General features: G+C 47.2%; 1 protein-coding gene and 43 non-coding genes across 45 annotated transcripts in view; 22 read left to right on the top strand and 22 right to left on the bottom strand.

Moving 5' to 3' along the window:
• The window catches only part of abca2 (ATP-binding cassette, sub-family A (ABC1), member 2), a 79,644-nt gene that overhangs the window by 21,576 nt on the left and 38,124 nt on the right, over positions 1–19,944 (top strand). The gene's annotated exons all lie outside the window — the stretch shown is intronic.
• On the bottom strand, positions 86–178 carry trnar-ucu (transfer RNA arginine (anticodon UCU)). Its single transcript has 2 exons — positions 142–178; positions 86–121 (listed from the first exon to the last, which is right to left on the bottom strand). It is a non-coding gene; the product is annotated as a tRNA-Arg (tRNA).
• On the top strand, positions 378–450 carry trnar-ucg (transfer RNA arginine (anticodon UCG)). Its single transcript has one exon. It is a non-coding gene; the product is annotated as a tRNA-Arg (tRNA).
• trnar-ucu (transfer RNA arginine (anticodon UCU)) lies at positions 1,005–1,097 on the bottom strand. The gene is made up of 2 exons: positions 1,061–1,097; positions 1,005–1,040 (listed from the first exon to the last, which is right to left on the bottom strand). It is a non-coding gene; the product is annotated as a tRNA-Arg (tRNA).
• Positions 1,297–1,369, top strand: trnar-ucg (transfer RNA arginine (anticodon UCG)). The gene has a single exon. It is a non-coding gene; the product is annotated as a tRNA-Arg (tRNA).
• On the bottom strand, positions 1,924–2,016 carry trnar-ucu (transfer RNA arginine (anticodon UCU)). The gene is made up of 2 exons: positions 1,980–2,016; positions 1,924–1,959 (listed from the first exon to the last, which is right to left on the bottom strand). It is a non-coding gene; the product is annotated as a tRNA-Arg (tRNA).
• trnar-ucg (transfer RNA arginine (anticodon UCG)) lies at positions 2,216–2,288 on the top strand. The gene has a single exon. It is a non-coding gene; the product is annotated as a tRNA-Arg (tRNA).
• trnar-ucu (transfer RNA arginine (anticodon UCU)) lies at positions 2,843–2,935 on the bottom strand. Its single transcript has 2 exons — positions 2,899–2,935; positions 2,843–2,878 (listed from the first exon to the last, which is right to left on the bottom strand). It is a non-coding gene; the product is annotated as a tRNA-Arg (tRNA).
• trnar-ucg (transfer RNA arginine (anticodon UCG)) lies at positions 3,135–3,207 on the top strand. The gene has a single exon. It is a non-coding gene; the product is annotated as a tRNA-Arg (tRNA).
• trnar-ucu (transfer RNA arginine (anticodon UCU)) lies at positions 3,762–3,854 on the bottom strand. The gene is made up of 2 exons: positions 3,818–3,854; positions 3,762–3,797 (listed from the first exon to the last, which is right to left on the bottom strand). It is a non-coding gene; the product is annotated as a tRNA-Arg (tRNA).
• On the top strand, positions 4,054–4,126 carry trnar-ucg (transfer RNA arginine (anticodon UCG)). The gene has a single exon. It is a non-coding gene; the product is annotated as a tRNA-Arg (tRNA).
• On the bottom strand, positions 4,681–4,773 carry trnar-ucu (transfer RNA arginine (anticodon UCU)). Its single transcript has 2 exons — positions 4,737–4,773; positions 4,681–4,716 (listed from the first exon to the last, which is right to left on the bottom strand). It is a non-coding gene; the product is annotated as a tRNA-Arg (tRNA).
• On the top strand, positions 4,973–5,045 carry trnar-ucg (transfer RNA arginine (anticodon UCG)). Its single transcript has one exon. It is a non-coding gene; the product is annotated as a tRNA-Arg (tRNA).
• On the bottom strand, positions 5,600–5,692 carry trnar-ucu (transfer RNA arginine (anticodon UCU)). The gene is made up of 2 exons: positions 5,656–5,692; positions 5,600–5,635 (listed from the first exon to the last, which is right to left on the bottom strand). It is a non-coding gene; the product is annotated as a tRNA-Arg (tRNA).
• trnar-ucg (transfer RNA arginine (anticodon UCG)) lies at positions 5,892–5,964 on the top strand. Its single transcript has one exon. It is a non-coding gene; the product is annotated as a tRNA-Arg (tRNA).
• On the bottom strand, positions 6,519–6,611 carry trnar-ucu (transfer RNA arginine (anticodon UCU)). The gene is made up of 2 exons: positions 6,575–6,611; positions 6,519–6,554 (listed from the first exon to the last, which is right to left on the bottom strand). It is a non-coding gene; the product is annotated as a tRNA-Arg (tRNA).
• On the top strand, positions 6,811–6,883 carry trnar-ucg (transfer RNA arginine (anticodon UCG)). The gene has a single exon. It is a non-coding gene; the product is annotated as a tRNA-Arg (tRNA).
• trnar-ucu (transfer RNA arginine (anticodon UCU)) lies at positions 7,438–7,530 on the bottom strand. Its single transcript has 2 exons — positions 7,494–7,530; positions 7,438–7,473 (listed from the first exon to the last, which is right to left on the bottom strand). It is a non-coding gene; the product is annotated as a tRNA-Arg (tRNA).
• On the top strand, positions 7,730–7,802 carry trnar-ucg (transfer RNA arginine (anticodon UCG)). The gene has a single exon. It is a non-coding gene; the product is annotated as a tRNA-Arg (tRNA).
• trnar-ucu (transfer RNA arginine (anticodon UCU)) lies at positions 8,357–8,449 on the bottom strand. Its single transcript has 2 exons — positions 8,413–8,449; positions 8,357–8,392 (listed from the first exon to the last, which is right to left on the bottom strand). It is a non-coding gene; the product is annotated as a tRNA-Arg (tRNA).
• On the top strand, positions 8,649–8,721 carry trnar-ucg (transfer RNA arginine (anticodon UCG)). The gene has a single exon. It is a non-coding gene; the product is annotated as a tRNA-Arg (tRNA).
• Positions 9,276–9,368, bottom strand: trnar-ucu (transfer RNA arginine (anticodon UCU)). Its single transcript has 2 exons — positions 9,332–9,368; positions 9,276–9,311 (listed from the first exon to the last, which is right to left on the bottom strand). It is a non-coding gene; the product is annotated as a tRNA-Arg (tRNA).
• Positions 9,568–9,640, top strand: trnar-ucg (transfer RNA arginine (anticodon UCG)). The gene has a single exon. It is a non-coding gene; the product is annotated as a tRNA-Arg (tRNA).
• On the bottom strand, positions 10,195–10,287 carry trnar-ucu (transfer RNA arginine (anticodon UCU)). The gene is made up of 2 exons: positions 10,251–10,287; positions 10,195–10,230 (listed from the first exon to the last, which is right to left on the bottom strand). It is a non-coding gene; the product is annotated as a tRNA-Arg (tRNA).
• trnar-ucg (transfer RNA arginine (anticodon UCG)) lies at positions 10,487–10,559 on the top strand. Its single transcript has one exon. It is a non-coding gene; the product is annotated as a tRNA-Arg (tRNA).
• Positions 11,114–11,206, bottom strand: trnar-ucu (transfer RNA arginine (anticodon UCU)). The gene is made up of 2 exons: positions 11,170–11,206; positions 11,114–11,149 (listed from the first exon to the last, which is right to left on the bottom strand). It is a non-coding gene; the product is annotated as a tRNA-Arg (tRNA).
• On the top strand, positions 11,406–11,478 carry trnar-ucg (transfer RNA arginine (anticodon UCG)). The gene has a single exon. It is a non-coding gene; the product is annotated as a tRNA-Arg (tRNA).
• Positions 12,033–12,125, bottom strand: trnar-ucu (transfer RNA arginine (anticodon UCU)). Its single transcript has 2 exons — positions 12,089–12,125; positions 12,033–12,068 (listed from the first exon to the last, which is right to left on the bottom strand). It is a non-coding gene; the product is annotated as a tRNA-Arg (tRNA).
• Positions 12,325–12,397, top strand: trnar-ucg (transfer RNA arginine (anticodon UCG)). Its single transcript has one exon. It is a non-coding gene; the product is annotated as a tRNA-Arg (tRNA).
• trnar-ucu (transfer RNA arginine (anticodon UCU)) lies at positions 12,952–13,044 on the bottom strand. Its single transcript has 2 exons — positions 13,008–13,044; positions 12,952–12,987 (listed from the first exon to the last, which is right to left on the bottom strand). It is a non-coding gene; the product is annotated as a tRNA-Arg (tRNA).
• trnar-ucg (transfer RNA arginine (anticodon UCG)) lies at positions 13,244–13,316 on the top strand. Its single transcript has one exon. It is a non-coding gene; the product is annotated as a tRNA-Arg (tRNA).
• trnar-ucu (transfer RNA arginine (anticodon UCU)) lies at positions 13,871–13,963 on the bottom strand. The gene is made up of 2 exons: positions 13,927–13,963; positions 13,871–13,906 (listed from the first exon to the last, which is right to left on the bottom strand). It is a non-coding gene; the product is annotated as a tRNA-Arg (tRNA).
• On the top strand, positions 14,163–14,235 carry trnar-ucg (transfer RNA arginine (anticodon UCG)). Its single transcript has one exon. It is a non-coding gene; the product is annotated as a tRNA-Arg (tRNA).
• On the bottom strand, positions 14,790–14,882 carry trnar-ucu (transfer RNA arginine (anticodon UCU)). The gene is made up of 2 exons: positions 14,846–14,882; positions 14,790–14,825 (listed from the first exon to the last, which is right to left on the bottom strand). It is a non-coding gene; the product is annotated as a tRNA-Arg (tRNA).
• Positions 15,082–15,154, top strand: trnar-ucg (transfer RNA arginine (anticodon UCG)). Its single transcript has one exon. It is a non-coding gene; the product is annotated as a tRNA-Arg (tRNA).
• On the bottom strand, positions 15,709–15,801 carry trnar-ucu (transfer RNA arginine (anticodon UCU)). The gene is made up of 2 exons: positions 15,765–15,801; positions 15,709–15,744 (listed from the first exon to the last, which is right to left on the bottom strand). It is a non-coding gene; the product is annotated as a tRNA-Arg (tRNA).
• trnar-ucg (transfer RNA arginine (anticodon UCG)) lies at positions 16,001–16,073 on the top strand. Its single transcript has one exon. It is a non-coding gene; the product is annotated as a tRNA-Arg (tRNA).
• Positions 16,628–16,720, bottom strand: trnar-ucu (transfer RNA arginine (anticodon UCU)). The gene is made up of 2 exons: positions 16,684–16,720; positions 16,628–16,663 (listed from the first exon to the last, which is right to left on the bottom strand). It is a non-coding gene; the product is annotated as a tRNA-Arg (tRNA).
• On the top strand, positions 16,920–16,992 carry trnar-ucg (transfer RNA arginine (anticodon UCG)). The gene has a single exon. It is a non-coding gene; the product is annotated as a tRNA-Arg (tRNA).
• Positions 17,547–17,639, bottom strand: trnar-ucu (transfer RNA arginine (anticodon UCU)). The gene is made up of 2 exons: positions 17,603–17,639; positions 17,547–17,582 (listed from the first exon to the last, which is right to left on the bottom strand). It is a non-coding gene; the product is annotated as a tRNA-Arg (tRNA).
• Positions 17,839–17,911, top strand: trnar-ucg (transfer RNA arginine (anticodon UCG)). Its single transcript has one exon. It is a non-coding gene; the product is annotated as a tRNA-Arg (tRNA).
• On the bottom strand, positions 18,466–18,558 carry trnar-ucu (transfer RNA arginine (anticodon UCU)). The gene is made up of 2 exons: positions 18,522–18,558; positions 18,466–18,501 (listed from the first exon to the last, which is right to left on the bottom strand). It is a non-coding gene; the product is annotated as a tRNA-Arg (tRNA).
• On the top strand, positions 18,758–18,830 carry trnar-ucg (transfer RNA arginine (anticodon UCG)). The gene has a single exon. It is a non-coding gene; the product is annotated as a tRNA-Arg (tRNA).
• Positions 19,385–19,477, bottom strand: trnar-ucu (transfer RNA arginine (anticodon UCU)). The gene is made up of 2 exons: positions 19,441–19,477; positions 19,385–19,420 (listed from the first exon to the last, which is right to left on the bottom strand). It is a non-coding gene; the product is annotated as a tRNA-Arg (tRNA).

The raw sequence follows: 19,944 nt of genomic DNA, 5'->3' as shown, positions 1-19,944 counted from the left end.
GTTGCAGTCTGATGACAGGAAACACATTTTAAAGCCAAGTGTAAAGGGGGCCATTGTGCAGAGGATGTGGTCGATACATAAAGACTGACTCTGGTGGGACTCGAACCCACAACCTTTGAATTACTTTGTGTGTTTATCAGCTAGAAGTCCAATGCGCTGTCCATTGCGCTACAGAGCCTCTTTTCTTCTGCTTCAGCTACACAAGAGTCCGGAATAAGAAGACAGCGGTGGGCTTTGAACCCATAGCCTTTGAGTCATATAAGTGGTGCCTACTTCCTCATGAGTCAGGCTTGCATTTCGACTGAGAACAGTGCCTTTACTTGGTAGGCGGGGTGTGGGGCCTGCGCTTTGGCCGCACCACTGTGTGTAGATGACAGGACCATGTGGCCTAATGGACAAGGCGTCTGACTTCGAATCAGAAGATTGAGGGTTCGAGTCCCTTCGTGGTTGACTATATGTACTAGTTGTTGGTTGTTTAACTGTGCTATGACAGTACAGGTGCTTGGTGCCCACAGCAGTTTAGCTTTTAATTGGAGGGTTGTTGTTTCAAGGGCTGCTTTGAGCAAAGATACATGTAAGTGGTGACAACTGCCCCTTGTGTGCGTTCTGTACTGTTGTGTGAAAATGTCACACAACAGTTTTCGAAGAGTACCCCAATGTCTCCTTTTGCCTTGGGCCCCCAGAGACCCTAGAAGTATTTCTGGTTTTCTGAAGAAGACTTCTCTCTAGATAGTTGCAAATGTTGAAAATTGAACTTGTGCATTGTTGTTGTGGGTGGAACAGAGCTGCAGCACAATTACACTTCAGTTTAATGTTGTCACAATGCGTCCCTGACCTTCTCCTGAAGTGGTCTTCCAGATGTGATAACAGTGCCTCCTCTGGTTTACTTACACCTGTACAGGTGGTCAGACGCTATCTCGTTGCAGTCTGATCACAGGAAACACATTTTAAAGCCAGGTGTAAAGGGGGCCATTGTGCAGAGGATGTGGTCGATGCATAAAGACTGACTCTGGTGGGACTCGAACCCACAACCTTTGAATTACTTTGTGTGTTTATCAGCTAGAAGTCCAATGCGCTGTCCATTGCGCTACAGAGCCTCTTTTCTTCTGCTTCAGCTACACAAGAGTCCGGAATAAGAAGACAGCGGTGGGCTTTGAACCCATAGCCTTTGAGTCATATAAGTGGTGCCTACTTCCTCATGAGTCAGGCTTGCATTTCGACTGAGAACAGTGCCTTTACTTGGTAGGCGGGGTGTGGGGCCTGCGCTTTGGCCGCACCACTGTGTGTAGATGACAGGACCATGTGGCCTAATGGACAAGGCGTCTGACTTCGAATCAGAAGATTGAGGGTTCGAGTCCCTTCGTGGTTGACTATATGTACTAGTTGTTGGTTGTTTAACTGTGCTATGACAGTACAGGTGCTTGGTGCCCACAGCAGTTTAGCTTTTAATTGGAGGGTTGTTGTTTCAAGGGCTGCTTTGAGCAAAGATACATGTAAGTGGTGCCAACTGCCCCTTGTGTGCGTTCTGTACTGTTGTGTGAAAATGTCACACAACAGTTTTCGAAGAGTACCCCAATGTCTCCTTTTGCCTTGGGCCCCCAGAGACCCTAGAAGTATTTCTGGTTTTCTGAAGAAGACTTCTCTCTAGATAGTTGCAAATGTTGAAAATTGAACTTGTGCATTGTTGTTGTGGGTGGAACAGAGATGCAGCACAATTACACTTCAGTTTAATCTGGTCACAATGCGTCCCTGACCTCCTCCTGAAGTGGTCTTGCAGATGGGAGAACAGTGCCTCCTCTGGTGTACTTACACCTGTACAGGTGGTCAGACGCTATCTCGTTGCAGTCTGATCACAGGAAACACATTTTAAAGCCAAGTGTAAAGGGGGCCATTGTGCAGAGGATGTGGTCGATGCATAAAGACTGACTCTGGTGGAACTCGAACCCACAACCTTTGAATTACTTTGTGTGTTTATCAGCTAGAAGTCCAATGCGCTGTCCATTGCGCTACAGAGCCTCTTTTCTTCTGCTTCAGCTACACAAGAGTCCGGAATAAGAAGACAGCGGTGGGCTTTGAACCCATAGCCTTTGAGTCATATAAGTGGTGCCTACTTCCTCATGAGTCAGGCTTGCATTTCGACTGAGAACAGTGCCTTTACTTGGTAGGCGGGGTGTGGGGCCTGCCCTTTGGCCGCACCACTGTGTGTAGATGACAGGACCATGTGGCCTAATGGACAAGGCGTCTGACTTCGAATCAGAAGATTGAGGGTTCGAGTCCCTTCGTGGTTGACTATATGTACTAGTTGTCGTTTGTTTAACTGTGCTATGACAGTACAGGTGCTTGGTGCCCACAGCAGTTTAGCTTTTAATTGGAGGGTTGTTGTTTCAAGGGCTGCTTTGAGCAAAGATACATGTATGTGGTGCCAACTGCCCCTTGTGTGCGTTCAGTACTGTTGTGTGAAAATGTCACACAACAGTTTTCGAAGAGTACCCCAATGTCTCCTTTTGCCTTGAGCCCCCAGAGACCCTAGAAGCATTTCTGGTTTTTTGAAGAAGACTTCTCTCTAGGTAGTTGCAAATGTTGAAAATTGACGTTGTGCATTGTTGTTGTGGGTGGAACAGAGATGCAGCACAATTACACTTCAATTTAATCTGGTCACAATGCGTCCCTGACCTCCTCCTGAAGTGGTCTTGCAGATGGGAGAACAGTGCCTCCTCTGGTTTACTTAAACCTGTACAGGTGGTCAGACGCTATCTCGTTGCAGTCTGATGACAGGAAACACATTTTAAAGCCAAGTGTAAAGGGGGCCATTGTGCAGAGGATGTGGTCGATACATAAAGACTGACTCTGGTGGGACTCGAACCCACAACCTTTGAATTACTTTGTGTGTTTATCAGCTAGAAGTCCAATGCGCTGTCCATTGCGCTACAGAGCCTCTTTTCTTCTGCTTCAGCTACACAAGAGTCCGGAATAAGAAGACAGCGGTGGGCTTTGAACCCATAGCCTTTGAGTCATATAAGTGGTGCCTACTTCCTCATGAGTCAGGCTTGCATTTCGACTGAGAACAGTGCCTTTACTTGGTAGGCGGGGTGTGGGGCCTGCGCTTTGGCCGCACCACTGTGTGTAGATGACAGGACCATGTGGCCTAATGGACAAGGCGTCTGACTTCGAATCAGAAGATTGAGGGTTCGAGTCCCTTCGTGGTTGACTATATGTACTAGTTGTTGGTTGTTTAACTGTGCTATGACAGTACAGGTGCTTGGTGCCCACAGCAGTTTAGCTTTTAATTGGAGGGTTGTTGTTTCAAGGGCTGCTTTGAGCAAAGATACATGTAAGTGGTGCCAACTGCCCCTTGTGTGCGTTCTGTACTGTTGTGTGAAAATGTCACACAACAGTTTTCGAAGAGTACCCCAATGTCTCCTTTTGCCTTGGGCCCCCAGAGACCCTAGAAGTATTTCTGGTTTTCTGAAGAAGACTTCTCTCTAGATAGTTGCAAATGTTGAAAATTGAACTTGTGCATTGTTGTTGTGGGTGGAACAGAGCTGCAGCACAATTACACTTCAGTTTAATCTGGTCACAATGCGTCCCTGACCTTCTCCTGAAGTGGTCTTCCAGATGTGATAACAGTGCCTCCTCTGGTTTACTTACACCTGTACAGGTGGTCAGACGCTATCTCGTTGCAGTCTGATCACAGGAAACACATTTTAAAGCCAGGTGTAAAGGGGGCCATTGTGCAGAGGATGTGGTCGATGCATAAAGACTGACTCTGGTGGGACTCGAACCCACAACCTTTGAATTACTTTGTGTGTTTATCAGCTAGAAGTCCAATGCGCTGTCCATTGCGCTACAGAGCCTCTTTTCTTCTGCTTCAGCTACACAAGAGTCCGGAATAAGAAGACAGCGGTGGGCTTTGAACCCATAGCCTTTGAGTCATATAAGTGGTGCCTACTTCCTCATGAGTCAGGCTTGCATTTCGACTGAGAACAGTGCCTTTACTTGGTAGGCGGGGTGTGGGGCCTGCGGTTTGGCCGCACCACTGTGTGTAGATGACAGGACCATGTGGCCTAATGGACAAGGCGTCTGACTTCGAATCAGAAGATTGAGGGTTCGAGTCCCTTCGTGGTTGACTATATGTACTAGTTGTTGGTTGTTTAACTGTGCTATGACAGTACAGGTTCTTGGTGCCCACAGCAGTTTAGCTTTTAATTGGAGGGTTGTTGTTTCAAGGGCTGCTTTGAGCAAAGATACATGTAAGTGGTGCCAACTGCCCCTTGTGTGCGTTCTGTACTGTTGTGTGAAAATGTCACACAACAGTTTTCGAAGAGTACCCCAATGTCTCCTTTTGCCTTGGGCCCCCAGAGACCCTAGAAGTATTTCTGGTTTTCTGAAGAAGACTTCTCTCTAGATAGTTGCAAATGTTGAAAATTGAACTTGTGCATTGTTGTTGTGGGTGGAACAGAGATGCAGCACAATTACACTTCAGTTTAATCTGGTCACAATGCGTCCCTGACCTCCTCCTGAAGTGGTCTTGCAGATGGGAGAACAGTGCCTCCTCTGGTGTACTTACACCTGTACAGGTGGTCAGACGCTATCTCGTTGCAGTCTGATCACAGGAAACACATTTTAAAGCCAAGTGTAAAGGGGGCCATTGTGCAGAGGATGTGGTCGATGCATAAAGACTGACTCTGGTGGAACTCGAACCCACAACCTTTGAATTACTTTGTGTGTTTATCAGCTAGAAGTCCAATGCGCTGTCCATTGCGCTACAGAGCCTCTTTTCTTCTGCTTCAGCTACACAAGAGTCCGGAATAAGAAGACAGCGGTGGGCTTTGAACCCATAGCCTTTGAGTCATATAAGTGGTGCCTACTTCCTCATGAGTCAGGCTTGCATTTCGACTGAGAACAGTGCCTTTACTTGGTAGGCGGGGTGTGGGGCCTGCTGTTTGGCCGCACCACTGTGTGTAGATGACAGGACCATGTGGCCTAATGGACAAGGCGTCTGACTTCGAATCAGAAGATTGAGGGTTCGAGTCCCTTCGTGGTTGACTATATGTACTAGTTGTTGGTTGTTTAACTGTGCTATGACAGTACAGGTGCTTGGTGCCCACAGCAGTTTAGCTTTTAATTGGAGGGTTGTTGTTTCAAGGGCTGCTTTCAGCAAAGATACATGTAAGTGGTGCCCACTGCCCCTTGTGTGCGTTCTGTACTGTTGTGTGAAAATGTCACACAACAGTTTTCGAAGAGTACCCCAATGTCTCCTTTTGCCTTGGGCCCCCAGAGACCCTAGAAGTATTTCTGGTTTTCTGAAGAAGACTTCTCTCTAGATAGTTGCAAATGTTGAAAATTGAACTTGTGCATTGTTGTTGTGGGTGGAACAGAGCTGCAGCACAATTACACTTCAGTTTAATGTTGTCACAATGCGTCCCTGACCTTCTCCTGAAGTGGTCTTCCAGATGTGATAACAGTGCCTCCTCTGGTTTACTTACACCTGTACAGGTGGTCAGACGCTATCTCGTTGCAGTCTGATGACAGGAAACACATTTTAAAGCCAAGTGTAAAGGGGGCCATTGTGCAGAGGATGTGGTCGATACATAAAGACTGACTCTGGTGGGACTCGAACCCACAACCTTTGAATTACTTTGTGTGTTTATCAGCTAGAAGTCCAATGCGCTGTCCATTGCGCTACAGAGCCTCTTTTCTTCTGCTTCAGCTACACAAGAGTCCGGAATAAGAAGACAGCGGTGGGCTTTGAACCCATAGCCTTTGAGTCATATAAGTGGTGCCTACTTCCTCATGAGTCAGGCTTGCATTTCGACTGAGAACAGTGCCTTTACTTGGTAGGCGGGGTGTGGGGCCTGCGCTTTGGCCGCACCACTGTGTGTAGATGACAGGACCATGTGGCCTAATGGACAAGGCGTCTGACTTCGAATCAGAAGATTGAGGGTTCGAGTCCCTTCGTGGTTGACTATATGTACTAGTTGTTGGTTGTTTAACTGTGCTATGACAGTACAGGTGCTTGGTGCCCACAGCAGTTTAGCTTTTAATTGGAGGGTTGTTGTTTCAAGGGCTGCTTTGAGCAAAGATACATGTAAGTGGTGCCAACTGCCCCTTGTGTGCGTTCTGTACTGTTGTGTGAAAATGTCACACAACAGTTTTCGAAGAGTACCCCAATGTCTCCTTTTGCCTTGGGCCCCCAGAGACCCTAGAAGTATTTCTGGTTTTCTGAAGAAGACTTCTCTCTAGATAGTTGCAAATGTTGAAAATTGAACTTGTGCATTGTTGTTGTGGGTGGAACAGAGATGCAGCACAATTACACTTCAGTTTAATCTGGTCACAATGCGTCCCTGACCTTCTCCTGAAGTGGTCTTCCAGATGTGATAACAGTGCCTCCTCTGGTTTACTTACACCTGTACAGGTGGTCAGACGCTATCTCGTTGCAGTCTGATCACAGGAAACACATTTTAAAGCCAGGTGTAAAGGGGGCCATTGTGCAGAGGATGTGGTCGATGCATAAAGACTGACTCTGGTGGGACTCGAACCCACAACCTTTGAATTACTTTGTGTGTTTATCAGCTAGAAGTCCAATGCGCTGTCCATTGCGCTACAGAGCCTCTTTTCTTCTGCTTCAGCTACACAAGAGTCCGGAATAAGAAGACAGCGGTGGGCTTTGAACCCATAGCCTTTGAGTCATATAAGTGGTGCCTACTTCCTCATGAGTCAGGCTTGCATTTCGACTGAGAACAGTGCCTTTACTTGGTAGGCGGGGTGTGGGGCCTGCGCTTTGGCCGCACCACTGTGTGTAGATGACAGGACCATGTGGCCTAATGGACAAGGCGTCTGACTTCGAATCAGAAGATTGAGGGTTCGAGTCCCTTCGTGGTTGACTATATGTACTAGTTGTTGGTTGTTTAACTGTGCTATGACAGTACAGGTGCTTGGTGCCCACAGCAGTTTAGCTTTTAATTGGAGGGTTGTTGTTTCAAGGGCTGCTTTGAGCAAAGATACATGTAAGTGGTGCCAACTGCCCCTTGTGTGCGTTCTGTACTGTTGTGTGAAAATGTCACACAACAGTTTTCGAAGAGTACCCCAATGTCTCCTTTTGCCTTGGGCCCCCAGAGACCCTAGAAGTATTTCTGGTTTTCTGAAGAAGACTTCTCTCTAGATAGTTGCAAATGTTGAAAATTGAACTTGTGCATTGTTGTTGTGGGTGGAACAGAGATGCAGCACAATTACACTTCAGTTTAATCTGGTCACAATGCGTCCCTGACCTCCTCCTGAAGTGGTCTTGCAGATGGGAGAACAGTGCCTCCTCTGGTGTACTTACACCTGTACAGGTGGTCAGACGCTATCTCGTTGCAGTCTGATCACAGGAAACACATTTTAAAGCCAAGTGTAAAGGGGGCCATTGTGCAGAGGATGTGGTCGATGCATAAAGACTGACTCTGGTGGAACTCGAACCCACAACCTTTGAATTACTTTGTGTGTTTATCAGCTAGAAGTCCAATGCGCTGTCCATTGCGCTACAGAGCCTCTTTTCTTCTGCTTCAGCTACACAAGAGTCCGGAATAAGAAGACAGCGGTGGGCTTTGAACCCATAGCCTTTGAGTCATATAAGTGGTGCCTACTTCCTCATGAGTCAGGCTTGCATTTCGACTGAGAACAGTGCCTTTACTTGGTAGGCGGGGTGTGGGGCCTGCTGTTTGGCCGCACCACTGTGTGTAGATGACAGGACCATGTGGCCTAATGGACAAGGCGTCTGACTTCGAATCAGAAGATTGAGGGTTCGAGTCCCTTCGTGGTTGACTATATGTACTAGTTGTTGGTTGTTTAACTGTGCTATGACAGTACAGGTGCTTGGTGCCCACAGCAGTTTAGCTTTTAATTGGAGGGTTGTTGTTTCAAGGGCTGCTTTCAGCAAAGATACATGTAAGTGGTGCCCACTGCCCCTTGTGTGCGTTCTGTACTGTTGTGTGAAAATGTCACACAACAGTTTTCGAAGAGTACCCCAATGTCTCCTTTTGCCTTGGGCCCCCAGAGACCCTAGAAGTATTTCTGGTTTTCTGAAGAAGACTTCTCTCTAGATAGTTGCAAATGTTGAAAATTGAACTTGTGCATTGTTGTTGTGGGTGGAACAGAGCTGCAGCACAATTACACTTCAGTTTAATGTTGTCACAATGCGTCCCTGACCTTCTCCTGAAGTGGTCTTCCAGATGTGATAACAGTGCCTCCTCTGGTTTACTTACACCTGTACAGGTGGTCAGACGCTATCTCTTTGCAGTCTGATCACAGGAAACACATTTTAAAGCCAGGTGTAAAGGGGGCCATTGTGCAGAGGATGTGGTCGATGCATAAAGACTGACTCTGGTGGGACTCAAACCCACAACCTTTGAATTACTTTGTGTGTTTATCAGCTAGAAGTCCAATGCGCTGTCCATTGCGCTACAGAGCCTCTTTTCTTCTGCTTCAGCTACACAAGAGTCCGGAATAAGAAGACAGTGGTGGGCTTTGAACCCATAGCCTTTGAGTCATATAAGTGGTGCCTACTTCCTCATGAGTCAGGCTTGCATTTCGACTGAGAACAGTGCCTTTACTTGGTAGGCGGGGTGTGGGGCCTGCCCTTTGGCCGCACCACTGTGTGTAGATGACAGGACCATGTGGCCTAATGGACAAGGCGTCTGACTTCGAATCAGAAGATTGAGGGTTCGAGTCCCTTCGTGGTTGACTATATGTACTAGTTGTTGGTTGTTTAACTGTGCTATGACAGTACAGGTGCTTGGTGCCCACAGCAGTTTAGCTTTTAATTGGAGGGTTGTTGTTTCAAGGGCTGCTTTCAGCAAAGATACATGTAAGTAGTGCCCACTGCCCCTTGTGTGCGTTCTGTACTGTTGTGTGAAAATGTCACACAACAGTTTTCGAAGAGTACCCCAATGTCTCCTTTTGCCTTGGGCCCCCAGAGACCCTAGAAGTATTTCTGGTTTTCTGAAGAAGACTTCTCTCTAGATAGTTGCAAATGTTGAAAATTGAACTTGTGCATTGTTGTTGTGGGTGGAACAGAGCTGCAGCACAATTACACTTCAGTTTAATGTTGTCACAATGCGTCCCTGACCTTCTCCTGAAGTGGTCTTCCAGATGTGATAACAGTGCCTCCTCTGGTTTACTTACACCTGTACAGGTGGTCAGACGCTATCTCTTTGCAGTCTGATCACAGGAAACACATTTTAAAGCCAGGTGTAAAGGGGGCCATTGTGCAGAGGATGTGGTCGATGCATAAAGACTGACTCTGGTGGGACTCGAACCCACAACCTTTGAATTACTTTGTGTGTTTATCAGCTAGAAGTCCAATGCGCTGTCCATTGCGCTACAGAGCCTCTTTTCTTCTGCTTCAGCTACACAAGAGTCCGGAATAAGAAGACAGTGGTGGGCTTTGAACCCATAGCCTTTGAGTCATATAAGTGGTGCCTACTTCCTCATGAGTCAGGCTTGCATTTCGACTGAGAACAGTGCCTTTACTTGGTAGGCGGGGTGTGGGGCCTGCCCTTTGGCCGCACCACTGTGTGTAGATGACAGGACCATGTGGCCTAATGGACAAGGCGTCTGACTTCGAATCAGAAGATTGAGGGTTCGAGTCCCTTCGTGGTTGACTATATGTACTAGTTGTTGTTTGTTTAACTGTGCTATGACAGTACAGGTGCTTGGTGCCCACAGCAGTTTAGCTTTTAATTGGAGGGTTGTTGTTTCAAGGGCTGCTTTGAGCAAAGATACATGTATGTGGTGCCAACTGCCCCTTGTGTGCGTTCAGTACTGTTGTGTGAAAATGTCACACAACAGTTTTCGAAGAGTACCCCAATGTCTCCTTTTGCCTTGAGCCCCCAGAGACCCTAGAAGCATTTCTGGTTTTTTGAAGAAGACTTCTCTCTAGGTAGTTGCAAATGTTGAAAATTGACGTTGTGCATTGTTGTTGTGGGTGGAACAGAGATGCAGCACAATTACACTTCAATTTAATCTGGTCACAATGCGTCCCTGACCTCCTCCTGAAGTGGTCTTGCAGATGGGAGAACAGTGCCTCCTCTGGTTTACTTAAACCTGTACAGGTGGTCAGACGCTATCTCGTTGCAGTCTGATGACAGGAAACACATTTTAAAGCCAAGTGTAAAGGGGGCCATTGTGCAGAGGATGTGGTCGATACATAAAGACTGACTCTGGTGGGACTCGAACCCACAACCTTTGAATTACTTTGTGTGTTTATCAGCTAGAAGTCCAATGCGCTGTCCATTGCGCTACAGAGCCTCTTTTCTTCTGCTTCAGCTACACAAGAGTCCGGAATAAGAAGACAGCGGTGGGCTTTGAACCCATAGCCTTTGAGTCATATAAGTGGTGCCTACTTCCTCATGAGTCAGGCTTGCATTTCGACTGAGAACAGTGCCTTTACTTGGTAGGCGGGGTGTGGGGCCTGCGCTTTGGCCGCACCACTGTGTGTAGATGACAGGACCATGTGGCCTAATGGACAAGGCGTCTGACTTCGAATCAGAAGATTGAGGGTTCGAGTCCCTTCGTGGTTGACTATATGTACTAGTTGTTGGTTGTTTAACTGTGCTATGACAGTACAGGTGCTTGGTGCCCACAGCAGTTTAGCTTTTAATTGGAGGGTTGTTGTTTCAAGGGCTGCTTTGAGCAAAGATACATGTAAGTGGTGCCAACTGCCCCTTGTGTGCGTTCTGTACTGTTGTGTGAAAATGTCACACAACAGTTTTCGAAGAGTACCCCAATGTCTCCTTTTGCCTTGGGCCCCCAGAGACCCTAGAAGTATTTCTGGTTTTCTGAAGAAGACTTCTCTCTAGATAGTTGCAAATGTTGAAAATTGAACTTGTGCATTGTTGTTGTGGGTGGAACAGAGATGCAGCACAATTACACTTCAGTTTAATCTGGTCACAATGCGTCCCTGACCTCCTCCTGAAGTGGTCTTGCAGATGGGAGAACAGTGCCTCCTCTGGTGTACTTACACCTGTACAGGTGGTCAGACGCTATCTCGTTGCAGTCTGATCACAGGAAACACATTTTAAAGCCAAGTGTAAAGGGGGCCATTGTGCAGAGGATGTGGTCGATGCATAAAGACTGACTCTGGTGGAACTCGAACCCACAACCTTTGAATTACTTTGTGTGTTTATCAGCTAGAAGTCCAATGCGCTGTCCATTGCGCTACAGAGCCTCTTTTCTTCTGCTTCAGCTACACAAGAGTCCGGAATAAGAAGACAGCGGTGGGCTTTGAACCCATAGCCTTTGAGTCATATAAGTGGTGCCTACTTCCTCATGAGTCAGGCTTGCATTTCGACTGAGAACAGTGCCTTTACTTGGTAGGCGGGGTGTGGGGCCTGCTGTTTGGCCGCACCACTGTGTGTAGATGACAGGACCATGTGGCCTAATGGACAAGGCGTCTGACTTCGAATCAGAAGATTGAGGGTTCGAGTCCCTTCGTGGTTGACTATATGTACTAGTTGTTGGTTGTTTAACTGTGCTATGACAGTACAGGTGCTTGGTGCCCACAGCAGTTTAGCTTTTAATTGGAGGGTTGTTGTTTCAAGGGCTGCTTTCAGCAAAGATACATGTAAGTGGTGCCCACTGCCCCTTGTGTGCGTTCTGTACTGTTGTGTGAAAATGTCACACAACAGTTTTCGAAGAGTACCCCAATGTCTCCTTTTGCCTTGGGCCCCCAGAGACCCTAGAAGTATTTCTGGTTTTCTGAAGAAGACTTCTCTCTAGATAGTTGCAAATGTTGAAAATTGAACTTGTGCATTGTTGTTGTGGGTGGAACAGAGCTGCAGCACAATTACACTTCAGTTTAATGTTGTCACAATGCGTCCCTGACCTTCTCCTGAAGTGGTCTTCCAGATGTGATAACAGTGCCTCCTCTGGTTTACTTACACCTGTACAGGTGGTCAGACGCTATCTCTTTGCAGTCTGATCACAGGAAACACATTTTAAAGCCAGGTGTAAAGGGGGCCATTGTGCAGAGGATGTGGTCGATGCATAAAGACTGACTCTGGTGGGACTCGAACCCACAACCTTTGAATTACTTTGTGTGTTTATCAGCTAGAAGTCCAATGCGCTGTCCATTGCGCTACAGAGCCTCTTTTCTTCTGCTTCAGCTACACAAGAGTCCGGAATAAGAAGACAGTGGTGGGCTTTGAACCCATAGCCTTTGAGTCATATAAGTGGTGCCTACTTCCTCATGAGTCAGGCTTGCATTTCGACTGAGAACAGTGCCTTTACTTGGTAGGCGGGGTGTGGGGCCTGCCCTTTGGCCGCACCACTGTGTGTAGATGACAGGACCATGTGGCCTAATGGACAAGGCGTCTGACTTCGAATCAGAAGATTGAGGGTTCGAGTCCCTTCGTGGTTGACTATATGTACTAGTTGTTGTTTGTTTAACTGTGCTATGACAGTACAGGTGCTTGGTGCCCACAGCAGTTTAGCTTTTAATTGGAGGGTTGTTGTTTCAAGGGCTGCTTTGAGCAAAGATACATGTATGTGGTGCCAACTGCCCCTTGTGTGCGTTCAGTACTGTTGTGTGAAAATGTCACACAACAGTTTTCGAAGAGTACCCCAATGTCTCCTTTTGCCTTGAGCCCCCAGAGACCCTAGAAGCATTTCTGGTTTTTTGAAGAAGACTTCTCTCTAGGTAGTTGCAAATGTTGAAAATTGAACTTGTGCATTGTTGTTGTGGGTGGAACAGAGCTGCAGCACAATTACACTTCAGTTTAATGTTGTCACAATGCGTCCCTGACCTTCTCCTGAAGTGGTCTTCCAGATGTGATAACAGTGCCTCCTCTGGTTTACTTACACCTGTACAGGTGGTCAGACGCTATCTCTTTGCAGTCTGATCACAGGAAACACATTTTAAAGCCAGGTGTAAAGGGGGCCATTGTGCAGAGGATGTGGTCGATGCATAAAGACTGACTCTGGTGGGACTCGAACCCACAACCTTTGAATTACTTTGTGTGTTTATCAGCTAGAAGTCCAATGCGCTGTCCATTGCGCTACAGAGCCTCTTTTCTTCTGCTTCAGCTACACAAGAGTCCGGAATAAGAAGACAGCGGTGGGCTTTGAACCCATAGCCTTTGAGTCATATAAGTGGTGCCTACTTCCTCATGAGTCAGGCTTGCATTTCGACTGAGAACAGTGCCTTTACTTGGTAGGCGGGGTGTGGGGCCTGCGCTTTGGCCGCACCACTGTGTGTAGATGACAGGACCATGTGGCCTAATGGACAAGGCGTCTGACTTCGAATCAGAAGATTGAGGGTTCGAGTCCCTTCGTGGTTGACTATATGTACTAGTTGTTGGTTGTTTAACTGTGCTATGACAGTACAGGTGCTTGGTGCCCACAGCAGTTTAGCTTTTAATTGGAGGGTTGTTGTTTCAAGGGCTGCTTTGAGCAAAGATACATGTAAGTGGTGCCAACTGCCCCTTGTGTGCGTTCTGTACTGTTGTGTGAAAATGTCACACAACAGTTTTCGAAGAGTACCCCAATGTCTCCTTTTGCCTTGGGCCCCCAGAGACCCTAGAAGTATTTCTGGTTTTCTGAAGAAGACTTCTCTCTAGATAGTTGCAAATGTTGAAAATTGAACTTGTGCATTGTTGTTGTGGGTGGAACAGAGCTGCAGCACAATTACACTTCAGTTTAATGTTGTCACAATGCGTCCCTGACCTTCTCCTGAAGTGGTCTTCCAGATGTGATAACAGTGCCTCCTCTGGTTTACTTACACCTGTACAGGTGGTCAGACGCTATCTCGTTGCAGTCTGATCACAGGAAAAACATTTTAAAGCCAGGTGTAAAGGGGGCCATTGTGCAGAGGATGTGGTCGATGCATAAAGACTGACTCTGGTGGGACTCGAACCCACAACCTTTGAATTACTTTGTGTGTTTATCAGCTAGAAGTCCAATGCGCTGTCCATTGCGCTACAGAGCCTCTTTTCTTCTGCTTCAGCTACACAAGAGTCCGGAATAAGAAGACAGCGGTGGGCTTTGAACCCATAGCCTTTGAGTCATATAAGTGGTGCCTACTTCCTCATGAGTCAGGCTTGCATTTCGACTGAGAACAGTGCCTTTACTTGGTAGGCGGGGTGTGGGGCCTGCGCTTTGGCCGCACCACTGTGTGTAGATGACAGGACCATGTGGCCTAATGGACAAGGCGTCTGACTTCGAATCAGAAGATTGAGGGTTTGAGTCCCTTCGTGGTTGACTATATGTACTAGTTGTTGGTTGTTTAACTGTGCTATGACAGTACAGGTGCTTGGTGCCCACAGCAGTTTAGCTTTTAATTGGAGGGTTGTTGTTTCAAGGGCTGCTTTGAGCAAAGATACATGTAAGTGGTGCCAACTGCCCCTTGTGTGCGTTCTGTACTGTTGTGTGAAAATGTCACACAACAGTTTTCGAAGAGTACCCCAATGTCTCCTTTTGCCTTGAGCCCCCAGAGACCCTAGAAGTATTTCTGGTTTTCTGAAGAAGACTTCTCTCTAGATAGTTGCAAATGTTGAAAATTGACGTTGTGCATTGTTGTTGTGGGTGGAACAGAGCTGCAGCACAATTACACTTCAGTTTAATCTGGTCACAATGCGTCCCTGACCTCCTCCTGAAGTGGTCTTGCAGATGGGAGAACAGTGCCTCCTCTGGTTTACTTAAACCTGTACAGGTGGTCAGACGCTATCTCGTTGCAGTCTGATGACAGGAAACACATTTTAAAGCCAAGTGTAAAGGGGGCCATTGTGCAGAGGATGTGGTCGATACATAAAGACTGACTCTGGTGGGACTCGAACCCACAACCTTTGAATTACTTTGTGTGTTTATCAGCTAGAAGTCCAATGCGCTGTCCATTGCGCTACAGAGCCTCTTTTATTCCCCTTCAGTTACACAAGAGTCCGGAATAAGAAGACAGCGGTGGGCTTTGAACCCATAGCCTTTGAGTCATATAAGTGGTGCCTACTTCCTCATGAGTCAGGCTTGCATTTCGACTGAGAACAGTGCCTTTACTTGGTAGGCGGGGTGTGGGGCCTGCGCTTTGGTCGCACCACTGTGTGTAGATGACAGGACCATGTGGCCTAATGGACAAGGCGTCTGACTTCGAATCAGAAGATTGAGGGTTTGAGTCCCTTCGTGGTTGACTATATGTACTAGTTGTCGGTTGTTTAACTGTGCTATGACAGTACAGGTGCTTGGTGCCCACAGCAGTTTAGCTTTTAATTGGAGGGTTGTTGTTTCAAGGGCTGCTTTGAGCAAAGATACATGTAAGTGGTGCCAACTGCCCCTTGTGTGCGTTCAGTACTGTTGTGTGAAAATGTCACACAACAGTTTTCGAAGAGTACCCCAATGTCTCCTTTTGCCTTGAGCCCCCAGAGACCCTAGAAGCATTTCTGGTTTTCTGAAGAAGACTTCTCTCTAGGTAGTTGCAAATGTTGAAAATTGACGTTGTGCATTGTTGTTGTGGGTGGAACAGAGATGCAGCACAATTACACTTCAGTTTAATGTTGTCACAATGCGTCCCTGACCTCCTCCTGAAGTGGTCTTGCAGATGGGAGAACAGTGCCTCCTCTGGTTTACTTACACCTGTACAGGTGGTCAGACGCTATCTCGTTGCAGTCTGATCACAGGAAACACATTTTAAAGCCAAGTGTAAAGGGGGCCATTGTGCAGAGGATGTGGTCGATGCATAAAGACTGACTCTGGTGGGACTCGAACCCACAACCTTTGAATTACTTTGTGTGTTTATCAGCTAGAAGTCCAATGCGCTGTCCATTGCGCTACAGAGCCTCTTTTCTTCTGCTTCAGCTACACAAGAGTCCGGAATAAGAAGACAGCGGTGGGCTTTGAACCCATAGCCTTTGAGTCATATAAGTGGTGCCTACTTCCTCATGAGTCAGGCTTGCATTTCGACTGAGAACAGTGCCTTTACTTGGTAGGCGGGGTGTGGGGCCTGCGCTTTGGCCGCACCACTGTGTGTAGATGACAGGACCATGTGGCCTAATGGACAAGGCGTCTGACTTCGAATCAGAAGATTGAGGGTTCGAGTCCCTTCGTGGTTGACTATATGTACTAGTTGTCGGTTGTTTAACTGTGCTATGACAGTACAGGTGCTTGGTGCCCACAGCAGTTTAGCTTTTAATTGGAGGGTTGTTGTTTCAAGGGCTGCTTTGAGCAAAGATACATGTAAGTGGTGCCAACTGCCCCTTGTGTGCGTTCAGTACTGTTGTGTGAAAATGTCACACAACAGTTTTCGAAGAGTACCCCAATGTCTCCTTTTGCCTTGGGCCCCCAGAGACCCTAGAAGTATTTCTGGTTTTCTGAAGAAGACTTCTCTCTAGATAGTTGCAAATGTTGAAAATTGAACTTGTGCATTGTTGTTGTGGGTGGAACAGAGCTGCAGCACAATTACACTTCAGTTTAATCTGGTCACAATGCGTCCCTGACCTCCTCCTGAAGTGGTCTTGCAGATGGGAGAACAGTGCCTCCTCTGGTGAACTTACACCTGTACAGGTGGTCAGACGCTATCTCGTTGCAGTCTGATCACAGGAAACACATTTTAAAGCCAAGTGTAAAGGGGGCCATTGTGCAGAGGATGTGGTCGATGCATAAAGACTGACTCTGGTGGGACTCGAACCCACAACCTTTGAATTACTTTGTGTGTTTATCAGCTAGAAGTCCAATGCGCTGTCCATTGCGCTACAGAGCCTCTTTTCTTCTGCTTCAGCTACACAAGAGTCCGGAATAAGAAGACAGCGGTGGGCTTTGAACCCATAGCCTTTGAGTCATATAAGTGGTGCCTACTTCCTCATGAGTCAGGCTTGCATTTCGACTGAGAACAGTGCCTTTACTTGGTAGGCGGGGTGTGGGGCCTGCGCTTTGGCCGCACCACTGTGTGTAGATGACAGGACCATGTGGCCTAATGGACAAGGTGTCTGACTTCGAATCAGAAGATTGAGGGTTCGAGTCCCTTCGTGGTTGACTATATGTACTAGTTGTCGGTTGTTTAACTGTGCTATGACAGTACAGGTGCTTGGTGCCCACAGCAGTTTAGCTTTTAATTGGAGGGTTGTTGTTTCAAGGGCTGCTTTGAGCAAAGATACATGTAAGTGGTGCCAACTGCCCCTTGTGTGCGTTCAGTACTGTTGTGTGAAAATGTCACACAACAGTTTTCGAAGAGTACCCCAATGTCTCCTTTTGCCTTGAGCCCCCAGAGACCCTAGAAGCATTTCTGGTTTTCTGAAGAAGACTTCTCTCTAGGTAGTTGCAAATGTTGAAAATTGACGTTGTGCATTGTTGTTGTGGGTGGAACAGAGATGCAGCACAATTACACTTCAGTTTAATGTTGTCACAATGCGTCCCTGACCTCCTCCTGAAGTGGTCTTGCAGATGGGAGAACAGTGCCTCCTCTGGTTTACTTACACCTGTACAGGTGGTCAGACGCTATCTCGTTGCAGTCTGATCACAGGAAACACATTTTAAAGCCAAGTGTAAAGGGGGCCATTGTGCAGAGGATGTGGTCGATGCATAAAGACTGACTCTGGTGGGACTCGAACCCACAACCTTTGAATTACTTTGTGTGTTTATCAGCTAGAAGTCCAATGCGCTGTCCATTGCGCTACAGAGCCTCTTTTCTTCTGCTTCAGCTACACAAGAGTCCGGAATAAGAAGACAGCGGTGGGCTTTGAACCCATAGCCTTTGAGTCATATAAGTGGTGCCTACTTCCTCATGAGTCAGGCTTGCATTTCGACTGAGAACAGTGCCTTTACTTGGTAGGCGGGGTGTGGGGCCTGCGGTTTGGCCGCACCACTGTGTGTAGATGACAGGACCATGTGGCCTAATGGACAAGGCGTCTGACTTCGAATCAGAAGATTGAGGGTTCGAGTCCCTTCGTGGTTGACTATATGTACTAGTTGTCGGTTGTTTAACTGTGCTATGACAGTACAGGTGCTTGGTGCCCACAGCAGTTTAGCTTTTAATTGGAGGGTTGTTGTTTCAAGGGCTGCTTTGAGCAAAGATACATGTAAGTGGTGCCAACTGCCCCTTGTGTGCGTTCAGTACTGTTGTGTGAAAATGTCACACAACAGTTTTCGAAGAGTACCCCAATGTCTCCTTTTGCCTTGGGCCCCCAGAGACCCTAGAAGTATTTCTGGTTTTCTGAAGAAGACTTCTCTCTAGATAGTTGCAAATGTTGAAAATTGAACTTGTGCATTGTTGTTGTGGGTGGAACAGAGCTGCAGCACAATTACACTTCAGTTTAATCTGGTCACAATGCGTCCCTGACCTCCTCCTGAAGTGGTCTTGCAGATGGGAGAACAGTGCCTCCTCTGGTGTACTTACACCTGTACAGGTGGTCAGACGCTATCTCGTTGCAGTCTGATCACAGGAAACACATTTTAAAGCCAAGTGTAAAGGGGGCCATTGTGCAGAGGATGTGGTCGATGCATAAAGACTGACTCTGGTGGGACTCGAACCCACAACCTTTGAATTACTTTGTGTGTTTATCAGCTAGAAGTCCAATGCGCTGTCCATTGCGCTACAGAGCCTCTTTTCTTCTGCTTCAGCTACACAAGACTCCGGAATAAGAAGACAGCGGTGGGCTTTGAACCCATAGCCTTTGAGTCATATAAGTGGTGCCTACTTCCTCATGAGTCAGGCTTGCATTTCGACTGAGAACAGTGCCTTTACTTGGTAGGCGGGGTGTGGGGCCTGCGCTTTGGCCGCACCACTGTGTGTAGATGACAGGACCATGTGGCCTAATGGACAAGGCGTCTGACTTCGAATCAGAAGATTGAGGGTTCGAGTCCCTTCGTGGTTGACTATATGTACTAGTTGTTGGTTGTTTAACTGTGCTATGACAGTACAGGTGCTTGGTGCCCACAGCAGTTTAGCTTTTAATTGGAGGGTTGTTGTTTCAAGGGCTGCTTTGAGCAAAGATACATGTAAGTGGTGCCCACTGCCCCTTGTGTGCGTTCAGTACTGTTGTGTGAAAATGTCACACAACAGTTTTCGAAGAGTACCCCAATGTCTCCTTTTGCCTTGAGCCCCCAGAGACCCTAGAAGCATTTCTGGTTTTCTGAAGAAGACTTCTCTCTAGGTAGTTGCAAATGTTGAAAATTGACGTTGTGCATTGTTGTTGTGGGTGGAACAGAGATGCAGCACAATTACACTTCAGTTTAATGTTGTCACAATGCGTCCCTGACCTCCTCCTGAAGTGGTCTTGCAGATGGGAGAACAGTGCCTCCTCTGGTTTACTTACACCTGTACAGGTGGTCAGACGCTATCTCGTTGCAGTCTGATCACAGGAAACACATTTTAAAGCCAGGTGTAAAGGGGGCCATTGTGCAGAGGATGTGGTTGATGCATAAAGACTGACTCTGGTGGGACTCGAACCCACAACCTTTGAATTACTTTTTGTGTTCATCAGCTAGAAGTCCAATGCGCTGTCCATTGCGCTACAGAGCCTCTTTTCTTCTTCTTCAGCTACACAAGAGTCCGGAATAAGAAGACAGCGGTGGGCTTTGAACCCATAGCCTTTGAGTCATGTAGGTGGTGCCTACTTCCTCATGAGTCAGGCTTTTGACTTTTTGACTGACAACAGTGCCTTTACTTGGTAGGCGGGGTGTGGGGCCTGCCATTTGTCCGCACCACTGTATGTGAATGACAGGACCATGTGGCCTAATGGACAATGGGTCTGACTTCGGATCAGAAGATTGAGAGTTCGAGTCCCTTCGTGGTTGACCTTATGTGCTAGTTGTTGGTTCTTTCCCTGTGCTTGCAAACAGCAGTTTGGCTTTTAATTGGAGGGTTGTTGTTTCAAGGGCTGCTTTGAGCAAAGATACATATAAGTGGTGCCCACTGCCCCTTGTGTGCGTTCAGTACTGTTGTGTGAACATGTCTAGTTTAACCTCACTATCACAAATTGGAGTGTG

Source organism: Solea solea, chromosome 8, assembly GCF_958295425.1.
Source record: "Solea solea chromosome 8, fSolSol10.1, whole genome shotgun sequence".
NCBI classification, from domain to species: Eukaryota; Metazoa; Chordata; class Actinopteri; order Pleuronectiformes; family Soleidae; genus Solea; species Solea solea.
This window is presented reverse-complemented; position numbering and strand designations above follow the sequence as displayed.